The 5,739-nt window shown below is 42.5% G+C and overlaps 1 non-coding gene across 1 annotated transcript; it reads right to left on the bottom strand.

The window, feature by feature from the left end:
* Positions 1–1,272: 1,272 nt before the first annotated feature.
* Positions 1,273–1,375, bottom strand: LOC124679871. The gene has a single exon (XR_006995295.1). It is a non-coding gene; the product is annotated as a U6 spliceosomal RNA (small nuclear RNA).
* Between the last annotated feature and the right edge of the window lie 4,364 nt (positions 1,376–5,739).

Raw genomic sequence — 5,739 nt, 5'->3', positions numbered from 1 at the left:
GGCACCTAACGATTTTCAGAGGCACTGGAATTAGTAGGGTTGACGACATGCGCACCTAAAATAAGGAGATGCGTAGACAAGACATTAGCGATATGAACAAAAGCAACGGAAACATTCCATCTCAGGTTGTATCATTGTATGTATATTTATCCCAAATGTATTGCAGACTTGACAATCATCATCCAGTAGTCCTGCAAATTTGGCAAGCCATTCCAATGTTTCTGAAACTTACAATGTACACCAAGTGTAGTTCGCGCTCCCACCGCCGGAGAAAGAACGAATTCCACCGAGTGTAGTTCTCGGGGTGGTGGCGCGGGTCGGGTCGACAATAATCATCCAGTAGTCCTGCAAATTTGGCAAGCCGTCCAATGTTTCTGAAACTTACAATGTACACCAATATTGTCTCGGGTCAAGGAGGTGTACGTGAGCGTTTCCCAGTCCGTTATAACTGTCAGAATGTGGCTACAGATTAATTTGAGCACCAACAAAATCTGGACGTTCTCCCAGTGTCCTTTACCAGTGAGGTGTACCCTAGGAACCAGCTTGGCTTGCGTGTAGCATCCGGTGTCAATGAGGCCATTGAATGGGTGTGTACCGGAGAACGCACGGCAGCTAGCACACACGCCTCGCTTAGGTTCATGGTGGTTGTCGCCTTTTTCAGAGTGCAATCACAAGTTTCTGATTCTTCAGTCGTGCCTCCAGGAAAGGCCTTCTTCTCCTGCCTGCAGGCTTATGGCCCTCGTCTGCACTCTTTTCTCCTTCCCATCATATATACTGTATTCTCAGGTTCTTTGTATATCATCCCACAGCCCATCATATGTACAGCTGTATTCAGTTACTTTTTTCTTTTGATGAATACTCATGCCAACTTGTCCCAGACGCACCCACATTAACCAAACTGCGAAGACTTGCTTGAACCAAAAAGAAATTAGCTAGGACAAGGAATGACAATACTAGGTGGCAAGACTTTCGTATAGAGCAGCTACAAGGCACAAACCTACAGAAAAAGGACTTAAGCAAGCCAACGCTAACTGTATAAACCTACAGGCAAACCATCCAGAAGAACATTTATCAGAGGCGCTGACGTGCAGTTAGAGGATTACCTAAGGACGAACTGGTTAAGATGTACTCCGTAACAGCCCAACAGCAGCTGTTTGTAAGAAAATATCACAGAGGAGGGCGCAAACACGATAAGCCGAGGGTGTATCCGCAAGGACAGCAGCGAACACAGGGGCATTTCTGCTAGCCAGGGACCATCGCGCAAAATCTCCAAAAAATTTGGACCATTTCTCGATTTGTGCGTGTCATCCTTGCGCAGGGGCCATGCTAATCTTCTCTGTATCGTTCCAATTTTATCGGATGTCCCCGAAGGGACAACACAACCCTCCACGCTCGGCCTTATAAACTGGTCAGTGCTCTCTTGGATAAGCGAGGTGGGACTAAACGAAAGGGTACGCTTCTCTGCTCGACGCTGCGCACCAGAGGTTATTCGGGCCTAATCCTCACGCTCAGCTCCGGATCGGTTGTAACGGCCCAGTTTACGAAACATAGTGGGCCGCAAACAAGAATGGTGTTCTCCGGCCTCGAAACAACTTTCTTTTATGCCAACGTGAGAGGAACTTGAAGCACATCCTTCACACCTCGACCCGGCAATGGAGTCGCGGACAAACCCAGATATACAGGAATTACCTATGACATTTCTGTTCATCATTCAAGTTGAAATGGCGGGACTTGATATGGAAATACAGAAATTGTGGAAGAGAAAGTGCAAGATCCCAAGCTACGGAAGGACATATGGTTTCCAGGGAGCCTTGTACTACGAGCGAATGATTGTGGCTGCCGTATCACAGAATTCTGATTCTTCTTGCAGCTGGATGAAACACACGGCGACTGTCCCGTGCTCGGGAGGTTTTGTGCATCTGGATGTGGTTACCGTCGGATTCACCCCGTTTCTTGCTTCACGATTCATGCTGCTGAGTATCATTAAGTTTTGTCATGTTTCAGGGTATCCGGCGCAGAGATGTCCCCTGTAACAGACAAAGTCATTTCTTCCAGAAGGCCCTTATCCGGCGCAGCAATTTAGCCCATCTTATGCCCTCACTATAATATTTTCTTTTGACAAACACCCATGCCAACTTGTCCCAAACGCACCGATGCGATATCGTGACAAAATCAAGTGAGACCAAATCAAATCAGTCAAGACGCACACACATTAATTTCGAGCAAGTTGAGTGCCTGCACCAGCACCATGCATACAAATCAGTGAGATAGTCTAGCACTAGCAGCTAGGTGGCTAGTGTTTCTCATCTTCTTTTTATTGCCTTGATTTCAGTCATCAAATCACTTGACTACCTGAGGACAAACCTCTCAAATCCGTCATCACATAGGCGCCTGACCAAATGAGCGCCGAGTCAGCGATCGATAGCCTGATCTCAACAGTTATATCTTTCGACCGAAATCGACTACGCAGGCGAAAGCCAACGACAGACTGAAGCTTATTTATTATCGTCAAATCAGTCTAGACAGTGTAAGGCTCTATCCAAACAGCAGCCACAACAAAGGCGCACAGCCTGTTCCTGCTTTCTCCTGAAAGGTGGAGGAGATATGTTTTCCTCTGCTATTAGTAACATCGTGTATATCTATAGTATGCTCGTCAGTGCGTGGGACCGTCTAGACCTATTTATGCAGTACTACTAGCAATCAGCTATGCATATCTTTTCGATAAGGATATTCTACTTGATTTCCTGATCATATCATGATATTGCTTTTGTTTTACTTACTAGTATAAAAAAGGTTATCTAGGAGACAAAGGCTATCTTGAATCTTGATACCCATCGAAGCATTATATAGTATTTTGATGTTTACCTAGTGAGTGCTTGTGCATATTTAGTGTAAGAAATGGCCAATCATATCCGCAAAAAAAATCAGTACAAATATTAGTAAAACAAAGTAAAATCACTATGTATTCAAGATGTAAAATAATCTGAATTTTATAAAATAATAAGGAAATTCCAATAATTAATATGGTCATCCTTAATTCAGTGAGACACCATATAAATCACATTCCAAAAGAGTTTGCCAAGTAATTATCGTGAATTTTGCCAATGCTGCGATGCATTTTGGTGACACCCCGTTTGTTTAAGGTGTTCAGATCTCGTCCTTGCTAACATGAAACCACATTGTGGGAAACACATGGCTATGCATTTGTATATAAGTGATAGATTAGCATGTAATCATGTATATAACTAGTATAACAACCTTAATACAGATCAATGGCACATTAGTGGGGCTATCTGTACACAAATGCCCCAACATAGGCTTGCTCTAGCGAACATGTTGTGCACGGAAACAGAAAAAAAGGAAGCCGGGAAATAAGATCCATTGTCAAGGAAAAGTAGTTCAATTAGCAGTAATTTAAGTGGAAAAGGGTCCAACAATCCAGTTAGAACTAAATATAAACACAAACTCAAATCGGCACGGTTTATTTTTGAGTGAAGCTCTTTGGCTTAAAAGTGGATGATCTCTTAGCGTACACATTCTCAGTCCCTCCTCCTCCCGAGTTAGCATTAGGATGAACTTAGTTAGTATGATAGTCTAGGGATAATAATTAAGCTAAAAATGGGAGTTGTAGGACAAAATTTTGTATATCAACTAGAGAATGTGCTCAACAAAACTGATGGCAATCAAATAGGGTTGCTCATGTGTTTCCTGGCTTTGCTAGTACATGGGGTGACACCAATGCTTGGTTGTATCTTTCACCAAAATGTGTAATGCAATTATTTTTAGTTGATTGTAATCCTACTCTTGCGTAATAAAGTTGTCTGTGCCCTCACAAAAAAATGAGAATGTGCTAAGCACGTGATTACTGGAGTGATTAGAAGCAATTAAGTATCTAAAAAATATCAAGGAATATTAAGAACTATTAACCTATTAATAACTCTTATTAAGGTGGGACAATGCATATTAGCAGCTTTAGAGGAAACATATCATTAATCACACCTATTTACACTTAAATACGACCAAACAGAAACAAAAACATATATATGTAATATCACCTGACCATCTTCACAAGAAAAGTTACCTGTATTGTCCGAGTGGAAAAGAAGGAAGTGGCACCATAACTCAATCACAGTGAAATTCATATTTGCCTTGCCAAAGTATTTCAAAAAAATTAATAATCTTGTACACCATTAATGGTAATGGAGAAAGGCATGTGATATTACAAAACATCGTGGTCCTCAAATCGTTTTGTGGTCCATCTCGAATTGTGGAGTCAGGAAAGATGGGTCCTTCATGATTTTTGTGCCATTTGGGTTCTAAGATCAGATTGATGATCCCATACAAATCCTTGCCACAACCGCCTAGGATTTCGCAAGGGAAACATCATGCTTGCCGCTAGTCTCTCTATTCATCGAGCTGACCATCTCGGTGATATCATACTGAATCTAGGGGAGGGGAGAAAGCCACGGTTATCACTAGGAGGCGGTGGGCAGTGGTGGAGCTACGTTATGACAGAACTGTGCCATGGTCTTCCCATCCCAAAGATTTCAGCTTATGTATCGGTGAAATTTGGCCAAATAGCATCCCATTGTACCCTTCTTTGGTGTACTGGCCCACTCATCAGTTCTGGGCTAGCTCCGCAGCTAGTGTTGAGAGTAGACATTGTTCCATCTGGCTAGCCACTTTTAACACTTGCCCCTCTCTCGTCATCATCTTCTATTTTGTTGTTAGACGAGTGTCAGTTTGCCCCCAGATGGCGCATGGGCAGGCACATGTGTATTCATGGGTATGCAGGTGAATACCCCAAAAAAATTGGCAAACTTCTCAAATTCTATGAAAGTGCTATCAGAACTTGATTTTACTTTGTATAGAAATCTATCTTTTCTTCTACACAACTAACTTTGTGGTCAAGTGGTTATAGTAAGTGGGTGTAGGAGGCCCGAACATATGGTCAAGGGTTCGAAAATTGCTTCTTTCACTCTATTTTTTCTCTATTTACTATTTTTTTATTTTGAATACCCATTCATAGAAACCTGTGCCCGCTCATGAGATGGCGTGTATTTTTGTAATCGAAAGGGAAGTCATCGTTCTTGTGCTATGTTTTATGCATGTAGAGCAGTATATCAATGGGATCACGAGGGTGGGGTGTGGGGGGGGGGGACTTTTCCTATCGGGATTTAAAAAGCTTGGTCCGAAAATGCAAATTTTGAGGTTGACTTCATCTGACCCAACCAGAGATGTGTAAACACCGACTTGTCCTATTAATTTAGCTAATTTTAGAATATTAACATATATTAGCAAGCTTGTTTTCCCTATAAAAGAGCACATTTGATATATTTTGGGTTTCTAGCTCGAGCTTCGAGCTGAAAACCAGGGGCGGAGCTAGCATGTATTGATTGGTGTCAAAGGACACCAATGGAATTTTGCTATTCCCCTTTGCAAATGAAGCAATACTCTTAAAAATTCAAATTGATACCGGTAAAATCAAAGGAATGATACCAATGAAGTATTTTCCTGGCTTCGCCCCTGCTAAAAACCATAGCTTGGGCCCATTGAGAATGTCAGGCTTTCGTGTTCTATTGTATGTTTGGAGGAGGAGGGGGTGAGTTGTGGGTTGATGGCATTGACCTATTGGTACTTAGTCAAGGGTAGCCTGCGTGGGGTGTGGCATATTCTCCCGAACTCATTGTAATTACTTTTCCCAGCAGAGGCGAAGCGAGGCCTGGTGCTACCTGTGAT

The sequence above is a fragment of the Lolium rigidum genome, chromosome 7 (genome assembly GCF_022539505.1).
Source record: "Lolium rigidum isolate FL_2022 chromosome 7, APGP_CSIRO_Lrig_0.1, whole genome shotgun sequence".
In the NCBI taxonomy this organism is placed as follows: domain Eukaryota; kingdom Viridiplantae; phylum Streptophyta; class Magnoliopsida; order Poales; family Poaceae; genus Lolium; species Lolium rigidum.
The sequence above is the reverse complement of the archived record's forward strand: the minus strand, read 5'-3'. Positions and strand labels throughout refer to the sequence as shown.